Here is a 21488-nt window from a genome sequence, read left to right on the forward strand (position 1 = left end):
TTGGCTTCTGCAAGGTTCAGTCAGTGCAGAGTGGTGGGTGTGTATGTTCGCGCTTATTGTTCTCGTGTGTTTATGCACATGCTCGTGGGTGTTGGGTAGATTGGAGGTCTTAGAGAGGCTGATTGAGAGGGATCATTGCCAGAGAAACTGAAGCAGTGGCAGATTATCTTGAAACACCAAATACACACAACAACAGAGGCCCTCTCCGACACACACTGAAGAAATGCGCCGTTTGATTTTGTTTCTATTTTTGTCGTCTTTGTTGCGCCCTCGCTCTCGCTTTTCTTTTTCATCACTGACTCTGTCTCCTATATTCATTAATCCTCTCCTGTGGTGTTTGGCTTCCTGTCCCTGTGCCCTCTCAGTGGTTCACTGGCCTTGATGATGTCACAGCCATCATGAGAATGTGTCCTTAATGTAGGATTAGGGATGAAAGCTGTAATCCTCAACATGACCAATGATAAGATGATGATTGCAGTGTTGTTTGAAGAGTGACACACATCCGAGCATGCACGCATAACCACGCGCACACACACACACACACACACAGATACATACAGAAAGTCAAGCTTTATACATATCTTTGAATCAGGAAATTAGGTGTCATAAAAGCACGTTTTGACTCTGTGTTTCTTCAGGCATCCGTTGTTACATCTTTTGACAACTTGCGCTCATCCCAATCACTCCTTCCCATCAGACATCTTCATCAGCGAGTCCCACGTGGAGACTTTGTATTCTCTCCTTCGCCCCGCTCTGACATAACGGTGAACATATAGGTCATTTTTCACATGCTCCTCGTGTCAGTGAATACATCTCTAGCACTGCTATCTCATTCCAGGCTCTATAGCGTCATGTTCCACATGGAGCTGTGTGGGTTGTTGGCCTCAACATCTACCAGTGAATCAGCTCCTCGAAATGTCAGCTAGCCTTCCCACTGTATTTCATGTTCAAATGTCACTTTTTACCCTGATGGTTCACGTCTCCTCTCACTCCCCCTTTGGTCAAAGATATTGAGGTCTACTCTTTTTTTTTGAAACTCTTGGCATTCCTGACATGTTGGTAACACAGACCTATCTGACACAGTGTCCATCTGTATCTATGCACTATTGACTTGTGCTCTATTGACTTTAGCTACTTTAACTGAGCTGAAAAGATGTGAGTCTCTGGCCTGTTAACAGAGCTGCCAACTCAGCTTGTCTCTGGTCTTTTGGTGGCAGCATCTGATGTCAAAGGTTGACTTGGTCGTCTTTGTGTCCTTGGCAGCCTTGCAGGTTCACAGGCAGCAGCTATTGTGGGGAGAGTCACAGCGGAGCAGCAGAGGTGACGAGGTTGAGAGAAGGTTGAGGGAAGGCTGTCAGGCCATCGTAGCCCAACACTTCAATCAACACATGCAACAGTCACCTCCTCTCCTGCTATGAAGGCTCTTGTTGCTATGGAAGGAGTATTTGTGCGTTTGTGTGTGTGTGTGTGTGGGGGGGGGGGGTAGTCGGGTTTGACCATGCTATGTCTCGGCTGCAGAGAACACCTCTAAATCCTTCTGGTAATACACATCATACACATATGCACACTGTGTTCTCCACGGCTGGTGTGTGGAGCCGAACTGAGCCAGGCCCGGGGCAATGGGGCTGCTGTAGAGGATGGCAAATGATCACACGCACTGAAGATGTCTGACTGCTAACTAAAGTATTGCATGTCTGTGTAGACGTAGGAACTGGGACCGGTCACACAGCCTTATGGGAAAACAGGTTGAAGGACGGTTCCTGCCTTTGCTCTTTTTATGCTCCTGCATCTGTTCCTTGCTCTCTCTCTCGCTGTCTCTCTCTCTACTCTCGCTATACATACATCGAACCCCCCCACTCCTTGTGCATCCTGTCTCCATGTGTGGTGCAGTGATGATATGATGATTGTGTTCTCCATGCTGGTATGCTCTTGGCAGAAGGAGGTAGGGAGAGCTTGTCTGTTTTTCCTAATCATCTGTGAAGAAACGCCGGTATACCAGCATGGCACACTGACAGGACTAGAAGCGCCCAGAGAGGGATGGAGAATAACCCGTAGCAGGGGTGTCTGCTAACATCTCCATTTCTTGTTTTAAATCCATTAAAACCTGGATCCAGTCCCTTCATATTTGACTGGCTTCCCTCCCTTTTATTCTTCTTTTCGTATCTTCCAAAAAAAGAATTTGTTCCCCCCATGAAGGTCATTGCTCCGGCTTCTGGCTGTAGCTGAGCACACCGGGAGAAATTTAGTGAGGAACGTGGGGAACACAAGCTAAATAAGCAGATAAAGTGGAACCAGTCATTCGCTTTGTGTGTGTGTGTGTGTGTGTGTGTGTGTGTGTGTGTGTGTGTGTGTGTGCGTGTGTGTGAGAGATATAGAAGCTGCAAGGCTGACAGAAAAATAAGTTGGACAGTGGGATGGTGGTTAAGTGGGGTAAATCTATACTGTTGCATTAATGCCAATGGCAGCACAGATGCATGATGTGAGGGAGGGAGGGAGGGAGGGAGAGAGAGGGAGGGAGGGATATACTTACAGTTATTGTACTTCTATGGGCTCCTCTGTTATCATCGCTTAGTTTATTGACTTGTCTCCAGTGGGATAGTTGATTGGTTGTTTGATCAGCACAGATTCTATGTGGGAAAACAAAGCAAAACCATACACACACACACAAAACTTCCTGTTGGGTGATTACTCATTGTCAAAGCTGATTATTAATTACAAAGGGTGGGCTCTCTGAAGGTAAACACTGATTAATGGCTAACAAAAGTAAGTTAATGTCTTACCTGTACTTTAATTACATCCCTGTTCAGTTACAAGCATCCCAACACAGGGCTGTAATTAGCTCTAATGGACTGCAGGAAAAAGACTCACTTACATTTTCTTTCAAAACATAAATACGCCACTCTATATGATTTTTTTTAACACACCAGCCTTTTTTGTAGCTTCCCTTCAATGTTTATAAAAAAAAAAGGTTTTGTTGGAAGAATTTTCTTCTATAATTTCTCCATCTTGAATGAAGATGACAGGCAGTAGGCTGCAGCAGTGATGCAATATCGCCACAGAAATGAGAAATAATTCCTGCGCAATGACATGAGAGGTCACTCTGCCTTTCTTCTTTACCTAAAGATTATATGTCCACAGATCAGTGCTGTTAATGTTGCAAGATACCACAGAGACAGAAAAGAACCCAGATAACACACACACACACACACACACACACACACACACACACACACACACACACACACACACACACACACAAAACGCTCAGAGCATTTTTGTAATCGTGGTCTAGTCTAAAGTAGATTTGACTAGACGGTTACCCTCACCTCCCTGATCCATGCACTGCTGACCGTGACACATTCATAGATGTCAACACCCCTTCTTCTCACACACACACACACACACACACACACACACACACACACACACACACACACACACACGCGCGCGCAGACTGATGTTTGTGTGGTAACTTGCTCCGAGAGGAAACGTGGGCTCAGTCAAATTAACCTCAACCTTTCCAACCACTGTTTTTTCAGCTTGATGTTGTGGAAGTCCGCTGCCTCAATAGAAGATCACATGAAAAGTGCGCGCGCGCATGTGTGTGTGTGCGTATGTGTATATTTGTGTTTTCCCAACTGTGTGTTCAGTAATTTTCCTTAGCAGCGCACAGTTGCTCTTGTGTGGCAGGAAATAGACAGGTAAACTGTGGTGAACCGGACCCTAACCTTTGACCTGGATTCACTGAGGTGGGCTCAGCCTATTGTGCGGGTCACATTTGTGACACACCAGATGATAATAATAGGAAATGTTCACTCCACGGACTCATGACGACTGAAATTGTGTTGGACATGAGTAATAAAATACTGATTTGCAAGATGGAACAATCATTCAGTTAGACTTGTTGTAATATATTATCATAAACTACAATCATCTCATCAGAATATCAAGTTATAATACCTTATAATTCAAGAGTATTCTTTGCAATGTCATACAGAAAAAAAACCTCTTACCAGCTGTTTTTTTCTTTTCAGTAGGAGGTTAATACTAAGACTACATCGTTCGAACCCGCAAAACTCAATTTTAAAATTCCTGTGGAGACCCAGATGTTTCCAAAGGTGTCAATCATGTCCAGGGCTCGTCTGTGTCTCCTCCCTCCAGCTCCAGAGGCCAGTTCCAGTACAGGCTCAGAGGTAAACTGAGGGGGCAGTTTTGAGGTTCAGGGTGTGGCAAGAAGATCAACTCACGTGCTGCCAAACCCAGATCAAATCTAGATTGAGCTCATGAAGTCTCGATGCTGTTGGTGCCCCAAGTTTTTCCGTTATGTTCAGGAATGGGAGAACTACGGACGAATGTCGCTCCTATATGGGGGAGTCATACTTGCACATAATGCTGAATGACAGATGAAGCTGAAACAAGGCTGAAATACATTCTAACGAATAGTTTTGTGACTTTGGCGATCTGTTGTTGAGCCCACAGCATCAGGGCAGATTGTCACAACAGCAACATTGTTTTCTCCAACATCTGGAGCTATTTTTGTGGAGATTTTTACAAGGGTTGGGTTATTTATCATCGCAGTTTATTCCAAAAGTCATACAAGAAAGGGAAGCGGGCCTTTATTTGTTAAAGCCCTCGCTGGAAAAAGAGGACAAACCCAACTAAAGGAAGAAAGTGATGCTCTGAGAAGTGACCACTTCCAGAATGATACTTGGATTCGCTACCACACCTCTGGATAACAGGCATCATACCATCTTCTTTTTTTTTTTAATTTACTGTCTCATTTTCAACCAAAATGTACAAAAATATTGTCTCTGTCAAAAGAAACTTGCTCCATCTTTAGAGAAGTTTCTTGAACATATGCAACTCTTGTCTTATAGTTGAAAATCAGACCCACTGATAACATCAGTAATGACTACACACACACACACACACACACACACACACACACACACACGTCTCAGATCTTCGCCGCCTGTCTCCTTTTGTTCTGAGAGGGATGCGGCTGATAAATTCTCCGTGTAGAGACACAAGGTAGAACGCAGCACTGCCCCCCGGTCCACTGTCAGCTCACATGTGGTTCCGCGGTGACGGGACGGTCTGTTCAATCATGTAGGTTGTCTTGCCACCGCCACATTTCCTTGGACTCAAACAGTCGACCTCTTTGATTCGGTCCCCATTTATTGATCAGTTCCAGCTCTTTGATTTCTGTCAGGCTTTTATCTAGCCCCAGATCAGAGTCATCAGAGATATGTGGACACGGTCAACAGACGAGCCCTCGCTGGTTAAACAAGGAGCAAAGTTAAACAATATACAATTCCTCAGCAGTGATGTCAGGTTCCTGTTTTGTTTTGGGGTTTTTTTTTAATTTGATTGTAATTTTTCCGCTTTAACTGGCCTTAATCACTAATTTATTTTGCTCAATAGATTCATAAACTGTAATATCATATATAATGTTGCTGCAAAATCAACAAAAGCAAATGTATTTTATGTGTTATTATAATCAGAAGTAGCTGAAATATGAATACTACTACTGACAATGACATTATTAATAATAGAGATGATAGCAATAATAAGGATGTGACGGTGCCATGAGTTTTATGTGATGATTGTACAGCATTTTAACAACAATAACTTGATTGAAATCTTAACACCGATCACACAAAACATGCATGTTTCTTTCATGTTAGCATGTATGTGGAAGTTTCTGCCAACGCTTTACCCCTCACTTATTTATTCATGTTTATTTTCATTCTAAATGGAAGTCCTTTATCAGCTACAAGGCTTTTTCATTTTTACTTCTTACCTTCTTTTCCACATGAGAACTGCTGTTAAGTGGATGAAGATTTGAAGAATAGTTGTTGTTGTTTTTGGTTTGGTTTTTTTTTTTTTTGGTAATACTGCAGTTCTTTTCCAGCCGTCCTTTGAGCCACACTTAACGTATTATAGTTGAAATAGTTTGAGTTAATTACACATCAAAGCTTATATTTTGTAAATGTTGCTGCAGTCGGCCATCACGTCTAATATGTTATGACACAGGCGTGTATGAAGGGTGCTGACGAGATATGAAGCGTGATATTCACCTCTCCTATAAAGAACACTCTTGCTTTAACAGCTTAGGCTATTGTGATTATGCTAACTAGAAGCATGTCTGGAAAACCCAGTCTGTGGTCTTCAGTTCACCCCTGCATTAGGTAAACTCTATCCAGGAGGCATTTTATCTTCTCCTCCTTTCTCATGCTCTACCCATCATCCCGCGGAAAAGAAGAAAAGGGAGAGACAAAAAGGGAAAGAGCCGGGCGTGCATAAATGAAAGTTCAACAAGGTTCAATGAAACACTTATACAATTTGCTGCAATATAGTGAGGTTTTATAATCTCATTATCATCTTAGTGCCAGATTTGCCCATGAGGGCCGTTCTGTATTCACTCTTATTAGCTCCTCAGATTTGTCCATTTGTCCTTCTACTCCCCGCCTCACAGCCAATCACTGGGACAGAATCTCTAATAAATCCCCCCCTCCCTGCTTGTTTTTTCTCTTTTATTTTTTCCCTTGCCATACCTCCTACTGATTTATTCATGCTTTTTTTTTTTTTTTTTAACTTACTTTTGCCACGGGGCAAAGCACTTTACTCAACTCTCCATGAGTAACTATGTTTTTGTTTTTTTATAAATGTATTTTGCTGCAAACACATCTGTATCTACAGTGTACAGTACCATAAGCCAATATAATGTAAATTCTTGGACTTAAATCCAACTCATGAGGGGCTTCAGGAAATAAATTATGAGATTTAAACAAAACGGAGGATCCTCAAAACATTTGATTATTGTGTTACTTCATGTTGCTTCCCAGAAATTTCAATCTGTGTAAATTTTGGATGAACAACACCAATAGATTTGCACAGGACACTGCATTTGTTTACTCTTTTTTAATCTTCTTTCATGTGTAAGGTCCGGCTCTTTCCTCTCTGGGAGTTCAGGGTCAGATGGGGGAGCTAACGTACTGGATACAGTAATGCAGGCCACAGGCTGCTATCGAATCCCCAAGCCTCTTAGCTGCTGTGGGTAGTGTCCATCCCTGGTCACCCAGAGGGCATCCCCAGATTAGTGCTTCACGGACATGGATCTCATTTGCCCATATGGCCTCTTCTCATTGAGTTGATATAGGCTCTAATCCGCCCAGCCTTTACCCCTGACCTCAACATGTGGCAAACTACTTAGAAAAAGAACACACCAACCGTGCATATAACACATTCTATAGCTGCAGCACCCACAGAATCCACAGTAAAGCTGAGGGTGAAAAAGGATGGCTGGTGTGTTCTTGACCGTCAGTTCTTTTATGGGAATCGAGCTGCTTTTTCTCAATTTACATACTTGAATAGTCCAAAAAAAAACAACCAAAAAAACGGAAATTCCATAATAACATGCTGGGTTCTTTTGGCTCTACACCGGTTTTAGGTGTAATTCATGGGGTGGAATTAATCCAATAAGCCTCGGTGGGTCGCAGCAAATCCTAACCCACTGCTAGCGTTATAACTCTTAACAATCACCTTCATCCCATAGTCTCTCGGTATCACTGCACCCTCATTAACGAGGCAGGAGATGCCACCCAACAAGTGTCATGGCGGTGTCAGCCACCCCACTGATACTGGCACCGGCCTGGATGATGAGCGGATAACCGAGACAAAAAGAAAACCTCGCACCTTTTTCTCTTGACATTTACTTTTGATTAACTCGTGCGAGCATGACTTGTGAAATAAATAATCCTATTTTAATCTAAAATTTCGGTGTTTCGGCTGCACACAATGCAGCATTCCTCCTTGGTGTTGCCACGAGGTGAAATTAGTTGATGGGATCAAGTAGATTAGAGCAGAGAGAGGTTAATCTATTGGGTAATCATATAAGAGTGTCACTTTAAGTCCTCGTAAGTTCACACTCAACCCCCGTCAGAAGCAAAGAATTTCTTTTGAATGGATTTATTCACATTTATAAACTTCTCAGTGATATTAACCATCGTGTTTCAGCGGGAAAATATTACAAATCCACTTGTGGCTCCTGAGAATGAGGTTAAATCTGCCTCATCTTTCATGTTGGCAGAAAACTACAAGTGTGACAATTTTGAAAGATTAGAACGAATCTAGAGGAGGGTGACTCAGTGCCACACCTCTGTTGTGGGTTCCTCACATCTGCCGATGCCCTGGATTACGGTCGCATTATCCACCACTTGCACATAGTCAGGTGAATGGAGTTGCATTGTAATCTAGGCAGCAGTTTTTTTTTTGACATAGAATGCAGAAGACTGAAGGGAATAAACTTTACGTCTGAATCTGACTTACTGGGTTTTTTTTTATTCATTTTTAATTGTCCATTGTGTATTTAACAGCGACGCTGTTCCACGTTTGTAGAGTGCTCTCAACGTTCTACGTACTCACAGGGGTGGACAGTTTAAAAACACAGATACGGTGATTATGTTGCAAGGCGACTAGAATTTTGTGTGAATTGTTTGTCACTTTTAATTTGATTTTATGATTGTGCCTCCCAGTCGGTATTAACTGTAATTAAAATACAAGTTGCGTAATTGTTTTTCCACTGATTTTATATTGTGCTCTGTTGGGTTTTTATACATTTCCTTTTTAATGGAGACTGTTATTGTTATGGGTTCATGGGGCCAGTTCTAAGGTTGCTAACAACACACACACACACACACACACACACACACACACACACACACACACACACACACACACACAGACTGCCAAGAATCCATGCTGTGACCCAACATTTGAAAAAGGAACTGCCCATGTTACATATGTTCCACTGAATATGTGTGATAGCAAAATTTGAATTTGTTTTCCCATCCATCACCTAGAATTTGTTGATGGTGTAAAAAGAAAAAGAAAATGAGATTAAAGTGTGGTTACAATACATGTTGTTGTCCCTTCAGATGGGGTTATAATTAAAGGCACATTTTTGTTTGAGTGCTGTAAATTAGAAATAATAAAATATCAAATGTGGATGCTCTCAGAATGTATATTTGAGTGCACATGATGATGCCATGTAGATGATTTGAAAACGAAGAAAAAATAGTCCTTGAAGTCATAATTAACCATAGTTTATGTTTACTTTTCATTTTTGCTGAGATTAATAATATATTTGTGGAAACAGACTTAATGGTAGCCTCCACAACCGGCAAGGTTTTGAATACGCCGCAGTGACCTTGGATTATCCCATGTGCTTCATTTTGACAGATAAAAACTTTATTAACCAGCCATCTCCAGGACAGGAGACAAACAACCCGTGAAAGTGATGTGCACCAGTATTAGAGAAACATGGCAATTAGGGGATGATTCCCCCCCACCCCCCCCCCCAGTTGAAAGCAGCAAGGAGTAGAGCGAGGTAATAAACACAGCTTGTTTGTGGCCTGGGAAGCAGCAATTATAAAGTGCTTGGAGAGTTGTGCTTATTGTGCCTGTGAGTAATGAGATCGGCTGTGCTGTTCCCTCACTGATGCTAGGGCTCCTAATCCTGGAGCTGGCCTGTCACTCTTCTTGGCAGCGCAGGGTGACCTTTAAACCATGTCAGCTGACTTTTCCGCTCTGAAAATAGTCCAGCACTGAGTCTAAGCAATGGGGCAATACATGTGTCATAATGTGCAGTGTATTATGTTTGCCTCAGTGTGCAACTAAGTGGATTTATTTTATCACTCTACCAAACCATCTGTGAGCCAGAGTCTTCAAGGCAGATGTACTCACAGGTTAGCACTCGTTTAAGGCATAATTTTTCACAATGTGCCCCTAAAAACATGACATAGTAAGTACAAACACTTGGATAAACATCATTTGGCCCACCACAACAGCACAGAATGGGAAGTCCCACTCCTCTCACTCATGAGTGGGTGGGTGGGGTATTGCAGGAGAGACTGGTTATGTATTCCATGTTTAGGCTCTGGGTCAAGTATCCACTCTATTGTAGTTTCCTGTTTGTTGTAGCTGGACAATTGCTTTTTTTGGGGGGGGGGGGGGCATGTAGATTTACAGCCCTATCCTGGCTGTGTTTGATGGCAGACATTCCTATTGCCATGCACCTCCTTGTAGCATAACTCATGTTTCCGTGTTATTATGGTTCCATTCATTAGAGCCAGCATGAGTGATTACTCTCAGTTGTTAAAGCATGACTTGTACAAGAAGTCACAAATTTAGTCGCTAGGTGTAAAATGACTTGATACCGCATGCATCCTTTGCAAACTGTCCCGAGTTTCTGTTTGCACCGCACTTCCCAATGCGCCGACACCTGTTCCTCTGGTTGTAAAAGGTGTTTGGCCTCCACGAACAACAGGATTACGCAGAAACTACTGGGACAAATATCATCGAACTTGGTGGAGTGGAAGGAAGATTTATTTCACTTTATAGTGGATCAAAAGGCTCTGAGTAATGTTACAGTTGTTATCTATACACTGCTGCAAAGATGCATGAATGAATTCCTGCGTACGTGGATAGTAGTGTGTCCTCAAGAAGAATGCAGTTGGTCCAAGTGTGTTATCTGGGTGACCGAGCAACCAAACAACACTCAGGCCTTCCACCCCCACCGGCTCTGCATGCTAGTCAGCCAGTATGCTGCCTTTTCCAGGGCTCACTTGTCCACAGACACACCCACAGATATACATGTGCATGGACATGCTCAGAGATAGCCCTACACATGTAGACACACAGTAGATACACGCCCCTGTAGACACAGGCCGACACCACAGATACCCACCCACATGCTGATAATCGCAGGCAAACTAGAATTGGTCCAGTTCTGTTCAGGGTTACCAGATAGGGCCTGCTGTTGCTGTGATTTGGGAGTGGATCCAGTGGCAGAGGAGAGGGTTTAAGGACAGATCAGGTAGTGGTGAGCAAGTGCACCTTGGGGCATACATGGGATAAACAGTTCCTTAGTTCCTTTCCCATCATGGAGCGCAAGTCCACTGTCTACCCTGTGGTTAAAGGAGATGTTCTTAAGATCCCAAGCAGACTCCCCAAGTGCAACATAAGCTTGATGTGTGAAAGGAAGGGTCTGTAGTCTGACGTGCAAATTCCAAATCCATCATTTTCAGCCACACTTCCTTTGATAATGACGCTCCTTTTTCTTTGCCAGCTGATCTGCTGATGTTGACATGGCAGAGCTCTCTTTTGCCCCCAAACTTGCCCTCGGAGCAACATGTGACCAGATAACAAAACCCCAAAACAAAAGAGGTAGATTGCCTGGAGCAGAGTGAAAGCTGGAGGCTCACTTTGTGTTTGAGACACTTCATGAGTGCTAAGTGAGGTTGGCACCAGCTGTTGGAGCGGAGTCTAGGGGAAGTGGGGGGAAGTGAATTGTGTTTGGCACCAGGCAGCTATCAGGCAGTAATTAGTATAGCTAACATCCCAGATGAAGGAGTCAAGTCTAGGTCAGGGTAAAAAACTTCAAGGGTCTTAACGGGTAAGGGTCAGAGGCCAAGCCATGCCCCCTCCCCTCCCTGTATATAAGCTCATGCCGTGCATGCTCAGATTTGCTGAAATCTTTATTGAACTTTGACCTTGAGGTGTCGCAGCCAGTCACATGTCAGGCTGGCTCCCCTGGACCATTCTGGATGTGTTCATGTTAGATAATCCAAGTAGCTCCTACCCAAGACCTGCCCAGGCTGACCCAACACAGAGCCTCAGTCTGAGACTCGATGAAGCTTTTGACATAGATGTTACATTACAGCTTAAAGCCGTGCTTGGCATTCCTGCCCTGCTCCAGCCCCAGGATCAACCTTTCCCAATCACACAGACTAGCCCTTTAACCATGCACGCATGTGTGAATGAACGGGGAGATGAGGCAGAAATTTATTATTCTGTACAGCAGTTGCGGAAATCAGGTTGTAATCTCTTTTATATATGGTGGAGGTTGTTGTGAATTATGTTTTCGTGTGTGTGTGTGTGTGTGTGTGTGTGTGTGTGTGTGTGTGTGTGGATGGATGTTGGGGTCAGCGCACAGTCATTGCTGGTTCCTTAAAAGACCTCTAATCCCCTAATGCATGCGTAATCTCTTTTAATACATTCAATATTAGTCGACAAATCACATGATAATAAAGTGATATGAAAATGTTTTTTTTCCGAATGACAGTGTCCACCAAGGATTTAACCAGAGGGTGTCACCGCTGTCGACTCTTCTATTTGTTGTGTCGTCCATTATATAAGGTTTGTGTTTATTGCTGACTGGTAACCAAACCTTAACCACCTTTCAGGAGCATAAAAAACGACTGGCATGCTTTAGTTTCTTAAAATATAACCTCGCTTTTTGATAAAAAATATGTCCTTGTGAATTAAAGATATGTCCAAGTGAATTAGATCGTGCGTTACACACTAGCTAAGTTGTGTGTTTAACAGATTCTTTCTAAACTGTGCTTCAATATGGATTTACCTATAAAATACTCTCTTTGATTAATGTTTCTGAGGATTTAAGACAAAGTTTTACTGCAGAAAAAAGGTTTGAACTGTGTGAACTTTGGTGCATTTCATTTATCCCGTGTGCTATTTGTGGGGCTTTTCATCTCTTGAATCCTGGCCTAGTTTCTGCATCTTGTTTTTTTTTTTTTTTTTTTTTTTTTCAAAACATAAGCTAAGCTCTGGTGCACAAATGAGACAGCCATTAGATCATTGCACTGTAGGTCTGAACCCTGACCAGCTAAGCCTCTGCCCCGCCTCCTGGTAAACCCATAACCCACTCCACACCTGCCCGCCCCATGCCCCTGTCCCTTCTAGCAAATGATATTATGGTGTTTGGATCATCCTCATTGCCTTCCTCCATACTGTAATCCTATTTGCTCTGTCATGTGTTGGTGTTCACAGATGGTGTGTGTGTGTGTGTGTGTGTGTGTGTGTGTGTGTGTGTGTGTGTGTGTGTGTGTGTGTGTGTGTGTGTGTGTGTGTGTTATGACACCCAGCTCACTCACAGCTGTTTGGACCTGCTCACTGGCCCCATTGTCTCTCCCACACATCCCAGAGATGGTGGTCCTGAAAAAAAAAAAAAAAAACCCACACACATACACACATGGCCGTGACCACCCAATGGCGGGGGTGCTGAAATATGAACGAGTGTGATATGTTGTCCGAGTTCTAAAGTTCATCCCTGTGTCCTTCACTTTCATCTCCTTCAGAGATCTACCTCTGTCCTATCATCCCCTCGCCGGCCGTAATGAAAATGTTAAGCTGAATGACTGAATGATTGACTGAATGGTATGGTGGGGGTTTTGGGGGCAGGTGGGGACTGTGGGCTCGGAGGCGGTGAGTTCACATTCATTGTTGAGTCTGGAGCAGATAGAAAGAGAGAGAGCGCAGCAGAATGAGAGGTTTTTGGCAGTGTTCCAATAGTTGGCGTCTCTGCGTCCACGTTTAGTTCCAGCTGAGTGCCCACAGTGGGCATGGCGGCGCTGCCTTCACTCTGACCTCTCGACCGAGGACCACTGCTTGCCTGTTTCCACCTCCCCTTTCGATTTATCCTTTTCTTCTCCCGTTTACCCCCCCAACCCCCCCTCTTTGTATCTCGGAAATGGCTTCATAACAGACAAAACAGAGATGTTTCAAAATTGATTTGTCAAAGAGGAGATGAGCTACTTTTGCGATCAGGCGGCCAGCAGGATGCTTCGGAGGATTTGTTTTGGACAGTGAGCAAGTTTTCCTTCATATTTAAGTCAAAATCAAATCTTAAAACTTTTTTTTTTCTTAAGTTAAGAGTAACTACAGGCAGCAGAAGCCCAAATCGTGGACAAGAGTTTGGACCAGTTTGTTTGTTTTTCAAATCGTGATCACTCGTATTATCTTGATGTAGACGAGCAGGGAGGACAGGACTTTTCTTCTTCTATGGTTTTCCCATAGAGAAGGAGCTGTGGACATGAACTTAAGGATAGTTAATTTACCAAGAATCCTGTCGTCATCTTCTGCTGGAATGGAAAGCTGTGACAAACAAACTGTCTCCAACAAGCCATCCATCTCTTTTCTTCTCATCTTTTTTTTTTTTTTTCCGTATTTTACAAAAAAGCGCATGTTGCTGAATGAGACTTTTGAGTGAAAAAAAAATTATCCAGGATGTCTGTTAACTTGAGAACATCTGAACATATAAAAGCAATGTCTTCTTTTATTCAAACAACGGCTCCATTTTAAAAGTTGATTTATCTGTGCTCAGTGAAAGAAATAACACAGCTTCATTTTATCTCAAAAAAGGAGTCAGAAATAAAAGTTGCTATTACGTTCTTCTATTTGTAGTGAATTCACATGTCTAAAATACCTCCTCACAAACCCACACAATGTTTTCTTTTGTTTGTGAGTGGAAAACTCACACTGTTAAGCCCAGTATTTGTAGTAGAGTGACTCTCCTAAATACACAATGGTGGACTGGAATGAAATGATCAGTTTTTAATTGAGAAAGTACATAAAATGATAATCAATATTAAAATGTTATCATTTTCAATGACTAATGACTAACTTCTAATAATAATAGTGGACTTTGCATTATTTTTCTTTACATCATTGAAATCAAAGCAGTCGGTGCATCTGTTTGAATGATACGAAGGAACTTCCACGTATGATTATAAATTGTTCCAAACACAAATGATTGTTTTTGGAGGTCAAATCACAGCTTTTTCTTGTTTCAGGCAAAATCCATAATTTTAATTTCAAAAAGCGTGTTCTGCTGGTGGAGCTGGCCTTTGTGCTGCTGCATAGACATGGAAGAAGGTAGGCAGCGTGCCAACACGGGGAGGGTCGATAACGGTGGCAGACAGGCAGATTTTGGGTAGCCTAATGAATTACACCTGTATTGATCTCCATGGGAAATGCTTGTATGATACAGGAATAATTTCAAGAGAAAGAATTGGCTGGGAGGGGGCGGAGGTGAGGCATAAGGGGGGGGGGGGCGACGAGGTGTTTGTTCGGAGTTTGTCACAGGCCAGATAGTGGGATCAAGATTGGGTATTGACGAGATCGGGGGGGCCGGGTAACTGAGCTACAGAAGCTTGAAATAAACTGTCGGAGACACAGGGCCAGTCATTACAGTGAAGCCGCCCGGCCCTGCTCAACCTTGAGCCAGTCGATAAGCTATTATAACCATGCAAATTGTGGCCAAATCACAGACCTGACATATTGGTATTATATTCCTGTGCAGCCACCGAGTTATGCATCTTTATTGGGAGCCAGCAACAGTATATGTTATGCTCCTCTGTGTGGTGACTCCACAGACGTGATTGTGTTTGTGTTTGGGGGGCATGGCATTGTGATGAATGTGGAGAGCTTAATTGGAAGTAAATTTCTACATGTTAAGCTCTTGCACCTGTTTTTTTTCTTTCTTTCTTTTTTATCAGACTTTTTTCTTTTCCCTATGATTCCACTTGCTGTCCATCTTGTTCTCTCTGTTTATCTCCTTCAGCAGGACCAGCCAGGTCATCTACTCGCAGTGTTGCATCCAGCAAGCCTGCGTTTGGATGATGTAATTTGGGCTAAAGGCTTTGTAAACACTGCTGTGACCTTGCTTTTAGATTTGTCAACAGGGCTGGGTTTGAGAAGAGAGGAGCGGATTGTGTTGGATTGAGAGCAGCGTGCCCTGGCTATGATACCTGCAGGTCTCTAGCTGACTGACTGGTATGATAACCTGAGATATGTCCGCCTTACCTTTGACCCACGCCGCTCTTATTCTTCCTTCTTTCCTCTCTCATTTTAAAGCTGCTGGCTCGCCTCTGCTCCAGCTCCTCTCTCTTTGATATTGGTGTCTTCGCTGTCTTTCAAACGCTCTTCATTGCCCTCCTACCCTTCTCCCTCGCCTCTCCAGCCCTCCTCCTTTCTTCTGTCATCGCAGTATCTATGTCCATCTTGTCTATGTCTGCCCTCATCTTCCCTTACGCTGCATTTTACTTCATTTTATTTTCTGTTGTGTATCCTGTGCTCCTCTTCATGAGCTCCAGAGGTCAACACAAGTAAACACTGGCTGACAGCCCAGACAACACACAGCTATTGATCTGGTTAGGTGGGAGAGGTGATGGGTCTGCTGGTGGGTCTCCAGAAGGGTTATGACCTCCAGATCTAGATTGCACTATACTGGCTTCTCCAGTTGGACGAGGTTAAGATTCATACAGCATCAGGTCAACCTATTGAATCTGTCTAAATCTACCAGGCCTGCAGGTGTAGGGTCTCAAAATGCAACCCCAAAAAGATTATGTAGGGGGTTTACATGCACAGCACATACATGTTGTAGCTTGACTTAACTGGACAGTTGTCATTGTCTCTGTGTACGTGGACAGGGAAGAACCATGTTTGTCTCCAGAACTGTAGGCAGTGGTACATCCCCTTACAGCTGGTTGAAGCCAAATTTTCTTCTGGTTCACCTGTCGTGTCGTGTACCAGAACAAGTCACGCAGCTGGAAGTGGCGTCTCTATCTAAACGGAGGACTTAAATTCAAAGAGTATTCCAAAAAAGGCACAAATTCCTGAAGCTGAGAGTCTGTCGCTTCGTCTATTCAAAATTGCATCGTAGTTTTTCCCACCATGACACCTCCCTTGACCGTGCACTGTTCAACTTCCGGGTTACATCGTAGTAGGCTCTACAGAACAAGCACAGAACGCTAGGCCATAACCTTTGATCCACAATTTCTTTATCTAGGTATTTCAGAAGTTCTGTTTTCATCAGACTAATGTATTTTCTTGTGTTTTAAGAGTCCAGCTTTAGTCGTACTCACACAGTAATTTGAGTTTTTCTAATATCTTGTAAAGATACTGAGTTTTGGAAGTTCGGTATTTCTGTTTTCATCAACAACTGCATTTTTAAGTGAGTTTGTAAGCGCTTCTCTTTCTAATGATGAGCTTCTTGTAGGAATTAAGGATAAAATTTACAGTCGGTTCACAGTTGTGGGATTCATACTTTTGTCGACTGTAGCAAACAAACAGGGCAAACACAACCTGCCTGCTCGTGAAGCAGCAGGAACCTTACAGACAATGTTTCAGCAACATTTGCAGAAAATTGGGATGAGGTTTGTTCTGAAAAGGATCAGGACGTGAGGCATCAGGGCCTCTCAGTATCCAGGAGGAGGTAGGAGCCTGTCCAACTGCTCAGGGCAGTGCTGCTGTTATTTCAGAATACACAAATTTGTTCCACCAAGTTCTGTGTGCAATGGCTTGCAGATGGGCAGCGATTAATCAGAGAGGTAACTGTGAAGTAGTTTGCAATTAGACTGGAAAGCTCTGAGGCATGCTAATTGAATCAGAAAATTAGCGACAGCTCTGTGCTGAGCCGTAATAGGCTAGCTGTTGCTTGTAGCAGGTGCTAGCCCACTCAGCTGTGGAACAAGGTATTTAAGTCACATTAGCAGCAGTAAAAATATTCCTTGATATGGAACTGTTGGATTTTCTGCCTGTTTTCACAGCCCAAGTCACCAGGAAGAGCCAAACATCCATTCAGTGAGCGAATCGGCTCAGTCTGCTTCTGGCAAAAACCAAATCGCTCCACCTCCGTAACAGAAATATCAGAACAGTTGCCAACAGGTGCAGTGAACTCACTTCCTGACACCTGAGATGTGCTGCTGACATTTGTGCTCATAAGTTTAGCTTCTTTACTAGCATGGAAACCTTCCATACCCATGATTGTGATTTCAAATCCTGCGCAGGTTACAACAGGAATTGATATTTCAGAACATATTTGAAAAACATATCGCTGGAGCTGGTGTGATGCATTTGGGTGTTTGAGCAACAATAGCATAGAAAACATGTTTTTTCATGCACCTTTATTGTGAACATTGATTGTTTTTCCAGCTCTCTGTTGCTTTCTTCCCTTCACTCCTCTTTGCTCCCCTCACCTGCACGAGCATCGTCTGCTACCACCCCCTTCCTCCTCTTTCCCCAGGCCTCCCCAGGGCTCCTGTTTGATGACATCTCTCTCTGACACAACATGAAAAACTGGTGAGAAATTAAAAATTGATCACTTTTGAGCACAGGGTTGCTGTCTCTTCTCCTTGTTGGCTATGAAAGAGAGAGAGAGAAAGAGAGAGAGAGATGCTTATGTCGAAAGCTTGTGCAAGTAAAAGTTCTTTCAGGGTCTCCGTAAAGTTAGAGTTATGGGGGAAGAGAGGGAGTGGAAGAGCAAGGAAGAGAGCGATGTGCAAAGTAAAGTAGAGGTAGAGAATTCCCTCGGCAGACAGCGCAGTGTTTCGCAGCTCTGCCTTTAAAGCATGCTGCGTGCCACACATACAGTGGGAGCAGAGGCCATGACAGCGAGGTGTGTGTGTGTGTGTGTGTGTGTGTGTGTGTGTGTGGGGGGGGGGGGGGGATGTTTGTTTGTGGGCATGGTGTGACACCATCCTGCTCTCTGCTTGTAGAGCCACCCTATTAGGATCCTGCCCCGGCTCCGCTAGCTGGCTCTGATATCTTCATCAAACACGCTCACTCATGCACACGAAGATGCTTTACACTGAACCTCACAAGTAGAAAATGTATAAATCCTTCTTTCGTACAAGCTAATGTGCATACTGCAGTCCTCCACACAAACAGACTTGCACGCATTTTCAACTAATAATTAGTATGATTTACCTTTGTATGCATGGAGTGTATTGATTTGCATGCTTTTGTCTGTGTTCATGTCTGTGTTTGTGTGCATCCAGAATTGAGAGGATGAAATAAGGTCTTAGGTTGATGAGAAGCCATTCGCTATAAACCAATGTCATGCATTGATTTTCCTGGTAATGAGTTTTCAGCATCTGGACACACATATGAGCTTTGACTCACACACATGCACACCTATATACTTGACACATGATTTTAATGGAAATACAAATTTGTTTTTGGGTGACAAAATGCATCTAAACTATCACTCGTGGTGATAAATTCGTGCAGCACTGAAAAGATGTGTAACTTATTTCAGAAATTCACATTTTGTGAAAGTAGAGAGTTGCACCACATTCTCTAAAAAAAAGTTTTAGTGTTTATATTATACATATATTTTTTTTTTGCTTTTTTTCCGACGGCTATTCGTATTAAATCTCAACAATAAACACATCCATATTCTGTGCCCCCAACTGAAAATATTTTCTGAACTGGTGGATAATTTTTTTTTTTTGTATTGCAAATCGTGTTCTGACTCAAATGCGAACTCTGGACTGTTCACCTCTCCAAAATTAGTCGAGAGAGCCTTGCTTTCCCTAAAGACTCTTTCTTTATCTCCACATCCCTCTCTACTTTTATTTCTCTCTCCCCTGCTGAGAGGATAAGGGCACTCCCACTCTTCAACATTTACACGGAGGTAACTGGAAGGTTTGCTTGATCAGCTTTTAGATAGGAAACTCTGGCACCTGCTGTGTAATAGGCCCTCAGGCACTTTGAAGAAGTGCAACTTAACTTTTACTTGCAGTGTTTACCACAACTACCCGGTCATTCTTGGAATGAATATGCTATCAATTATACAGCCGAAAACACAGCCATATCATGAGGTCTCTCAGAATGGTTCTTTTTTTTTTCCCACTGTAATGCTCTGAAGATAATTTCCTCTGCCATAGGTCATGTGGTTCTTAGGAATCTAATCAAATGGCACTATTCCAGCAATCTCTATACTTTAGAGTGGAGGGAGAAAAAAATCCTCTAACCATGCTCCGTCCCTGAGCAGCTTCAGTTCAGCCAGCCCCCGCTCCCGGCAGCATATTCCAACACCAGCTTGTTAAACAATTTCAAATCTCAACACCAACTCTAGCCTATTCATACAGTTACCCCCCAAGCCCTCCCTCCATCCTTCCATCCCTCCCTCTGTCCCTCCTCTGATCCCATTTCACAGTGGAACCATCAGGAGCTTATCCCAATCTCGGCCTTGGCTGGGGGCCCAAAGCTGCACAGGGCCTGCCTGAACTCAGCTGTGAACTCTCAACCTTTCCCTCAGCGCCCCTCCCTCTCTGGTTAGCTGCACCCCTTTTACCTGGTCTTCATCTCTGCCTATTTTAGGAGGGCTTTCGATGAGAGCTTTGATATGCCATGGATGCTGTTATGCACAGTTTACAGGGCACGTCTAAACACACTCAGGATGTCGAGTAGAGCTCAACAATAACATAAACTCCTCTGCTATTATCCAGACGGCAGTCAGCACACCAGCCACCCGCCGAGGCAGCCGGTGAGCTAGCTAGCTGGCCAGCTAACCAGGGAATAACACTGGTAGAAGCTGTCTGTCAAACCGCCATCATGGCCGTCACCTCGCCCATCAGCCAGTCATTAGCAGTCTTCAAAGGTGGGCGAAGATGGCTCTGGAAATGTTTCCCCTGAGCAGAAGAGCAGGTTAATTTCCCTTTTATCGCTCTGTTTTTAAAAGCATGTCACCTTGCACTGGCTCGTGATGGAAGCACCAGCCAAAAGACTACAAGTCTGTGTTAGCCATCACAGACACAAACCATCAGCTTTAGCCTTAATGAGGCCTCTGCTCTCTATGTCGCCCTCAGCTTACTCTCACTCTCCCTTTCTCTCTATCCCTCACCCTCCCTTCCAGCCGATGTATTTCCTATCAGGAGTTACAGTAATGAGATTGGGGGTTTTAAACAGCTCAAGCGGTAGTATTGTGTGCCACTGGTCATGCTATTCTGGCCTCCATAGCCGTGACCCTGCTTATTCTTTGCTGACATTGGGGGGTCAAGAGAAGGTCAGACTAAAGGCAGTGGTCCATGTATGCACGGTGGAAAGGGCCGAACAAATAATATTTGTTCAGTTAACTTAAGATCGCACTTGAGGCCAGTTCTGGAGACTCCTGTGGGAAGTCAGCGATGTTATGCAGGGCTGAGGTAGAACACAACCGCTCGACGTAGATGTGTTTTAAAAAAGAAAGTTCACTGCAAGCTTGGAGAAGACTGCAGTTGAGTAGGTTTGGGAGTGGCAACCAGGGAAAGGTTGAGCTTGGCAAGGCAGCAGAAGTTGGGCTGCCGGGAAAAAGGTTGGCATAAACCAGAGCAGGTAGAAGTGCCAGGAGAGAAAGAAGCGGGTTCAAGATCAAACAACGAGTAAGAGCAATAATGTTGGCTAGAAATAAAGACTGACTAAACAGGTGCGTGTGGCAGGGGAGGGTACAAAGGGTCCATTTGAAATGGAGGGTTGCTGCCTTGTTGCCTCCCTGTCTATGTAGCCGCCGCACGAGGCATCACTTCTGAGAGAAGTCATCCTCTAAAAATATTTGTTTCTAACCGCCGTTTAGGGTGACATTTACAGTAATGTGCTGCATCAGCCTGCCTGTGGAGTGAGCGTGCTTAGCCCAAGACGAGCCAGCTAACATTCCTTCCATCTCATTTTATTTTTCTGTTGAGGGGGCGGTTCAGTTTGATGTGTTGCTCCGTTTATCCGTCACTAATTTCCAGCTGTTGTCACTAGTTTTGCTTTTGCTGCATATGACAAAAAAATATGACATCAAGAAATTATATGATATGAAAGTAGATGAATTCGATAAAATATAGATACCGCTACATACTTAACACAGTACGTTAACA

General features: G+C 43.5%; 1 protein-coding gene across 1 annotated transcript in view; it reads left to right on the forward strand.

Moving 5' to 3' along the window:
- The window catches only part of arb2a (ARB2 cotranscriptional regulator A), a 151919-nt gene that overhangs the window by 110205 nt on the left and 20226 nt on the right, over positions 1–21488 (forward strand). The window lies entirely within an intron of this gene.

This window comes from Aulostomus chinensis, chromosome 6 (genome assembly GCF_037954235.1).
Source record: "Aulostomus chinensis isolate RoL2024-O1b breed Wild chromosome 6, RoL_Achi_v1.0, whole genome shotgun sequence".
Classification (NCBI taxonomy): domain Eukaryota; kingdom Metazoa; phylum Chordata; class Actinopteri; order Syngnathiformes; family Aulostomidae; genus Aulostomus; species Aulostomus chinensis.